This window comes from Lingula anatina, chromosome 10 (genome assembly GCF_051362555.1).
Source record: "Lingula anatina isolate TDL-2025a chromosome 10, LinAna3.0, whole genome shotgun sequence".
NCBI lineage: Eukaryota > Metazoa > Brachiopoda > Lingulata > Lingulida > Lingulidae > Lingula > Lingula anatina.
The window spans coordinates 13,631,013-13,633,576 of NC_141776.1; the positions used below are offsets into that span (position 1 = coordinate 13,631,013).

The 2,564-nt window shown below is 34.4% G+C and overlaps 1 long non-coding RNA gene across 1 annotated transcript; it reads left to right on the forward strand.

Moving 5' to 3' along the window:
- The first annotated feature begins 789 nt into the window (after window positions 1-789).
- LOC147759631 (uncharacterized) lies at window positions 790-2,041 on the forward strand. Its single transcript, XR_015331311.1, has 4 exons — window positions 790-909; window positions 1,058-1,146; window positions 1,402-1,503; window positions 1,910-2,041. It is a non-coding gene; the product is annotated as an uncharacterized LOC147759631 (long non-coding RNA).
- Window positions 2,042-2,564: the final 523 nt, after the last annotated feature.

Consider the following 2,564-nt stretch of genomic DNA (forward strand, 5'->3'; position numbering starts at 1 on the left):
AGGTACATGATTTGTGAACGTCCATTCACAACGTCCATTCACTAAGACAGTCTAAAACTAAAAATAATCATGCAAAGAAAGATTTTCAGTCTTACAGCGTAGATGCAGGTGGTCTATGCTGGTAGTCAGGCGACAACGGATAGGATACAAAGGTATACTAGTACATGTATGCGCATGCGTAACTGTGTGACATGGATTTAAAATATGGAATTAGTTTTAGTCAAAAATTTTTCATAATGATGTTTGACGAATAAAATTAAGCCATATTTAATCAGCAATATACATTACATATCATTAATATCATTTATTTTATTGCAGTTGTTTTCAGAATATTACAATACATTATTTTGGGAAGTAACGTAGTGTTCATACCACCCCGTCTGTTTCTCCTTCGATGTACCAGTGATGTCATCAAAATATAATGGTAGTTCCACATATATATAACGATACAATATATATATCCATTTGCCATCTGGATCAGTTCACCGACTTGTCCTATTTAACTCAGCAAATTTCAAGTTTTCGAGGAAGTATGGTGAGACAAGTCTACCAAAATTCACTGATAATGTTGATCAACAAAGTTCTAATGTAGAGATACAGCGGGATCCAGAACGTATATATTATATATATTTTTTTGGTTTAATGGTTTATTAAGGAGGTTTACTGCAGCTGCTGTTGTGCGTTTATACGTATAATGTAAATTGAAATATTCGCGATGAACAGCACACGGTGTGGGGGTGGTTGAGCTTATTACATTCTGTTTTATTTTATTTTTTATCAAAGGTGAGGATAATGACTGCCGTGTTTGCAATCTTTGTTGCTACAGTCTTCTTGGTTACTTTGTTAATAGAAGATACCCAAGCAGTATGTTGCCATCCGACTTTTGGATATTGTCAGGACTGCAGCCAGGTAAGATGTATTTGTATCCTGTCCTTAACCTTAAGTCCTTTTTGTATTTTTTTTATTTAAGGCTATCAAATTTTGCGTTTAATATGAATTGTAGAAATAAACGAAAAAACAGGGCAAAATAAATACCGAAAATTTCCATTTATTTCAGTCTTGGCCTCACTGTGGCAAAGGGGGTTGCAATATTTTTGGCTGTGCATGTGAGGGCGGGTGCAAGGACAGCTGTAACCCGACTATTTCGTAAGTTCCATCAGCTCCTTTCACAAAACTGGTGATTATTGTAACACCTAGCTAAATGTGACTTGATACGAACAAAGAATACGTTATGAAAGCTTTAACTGATTTTTTTCATAACAACACACTTCATTATTATCCTTTGATATTGTTTGGTTGTAAAGATTCTTTCTGATTTAGGTTTACTGTGTATGTGTCAATCTACAATGTATTTCCACCACATTTGAGATATATTATATGCTGAGATAAGTTTATTTGCAGATATGTTAATGGTGGCTGCACCTGTAATAATAGAAGAAGGGATCTCAAAGAGCCTGATTCCAGAACTGTCGCTTAAGACATTAGACCCATAGCTATGGACAGGTGAGGTATTAACAACATGTACGATGCAGACTTTAGACGTCCAGTTTTGCATGGGTATGTCCTAGAAACGTTAGCAGTGTAGAATATTGTTTTGGTATGCCCACTTTTACTGATATATGTAGTATTACGTCCCTTATATTAAGCAACTGATTTTTTTAAAATTAAGTACTGTATGGAAACCCTAAATCTTTCCGTTACTTGTGATTTGAAATGTTTAAAATCACTAGTAGGCAGTTTTAACTCATGGTTTTCATACCTATATCTATACCAATGCCAGATCAGTCAGCTAATGAGTTAAAGAGTGTAGTGTTACATACAATCAAATAAGGTTCGTTTTTTACATTGTGTAACATTATAAGGTGGAACAATTGCCCGCTGTACACCACATTTATTCCTTTCCTTTCAGTGATGGGTTTTAAGATGTTCTCAAAAGCCAATTAGGAACCTTCCACTGATGTCATTGATGAGAATTAAGATGGCGAGATCAATGTCATTGAGTTCTATCCTGATATGAAATAGAAAACATATATTTGGAGAGTATACAGCGTTGATTTATTTCCTTAACATTTTGTTTTTTATTTCTTATTCTGTCAACTTTAAATTATTCTGAGATGAATATCGTTCAACAAAAAATGAATTTATCGGTGTATAAAGTCACTAAAACAAATTTCACACTTCAGGTCGTTTATTAAGAAATTTATGCTAAACACTGAACGTACTCTATTGTTGCGAGAAACGTTTAGTACCGTAGCTAAAAATGATGGACTTGTTACAACAGTATTTTATACCACTTAAAAAATAATTGAATCGGTTGGTTTGTGAATTTGCCATATCTTTTTTTTTGTCGACTGAACTATGAGATTGAACATGCACACTCTCTTTCACTTTTTTCGCCATTATTCCTTGCATAAACAACTCACTGCCCTGCGGATTGCTACATGATTTAATATCTGCAACACACTTACAGTAGACTATACCTAGACTGACATAACGGGCGGGAACTTATTAAATTGTTTCAGTAAATCTCCGTTAATAAATACAATGTGAAGGAGGGGACCGTG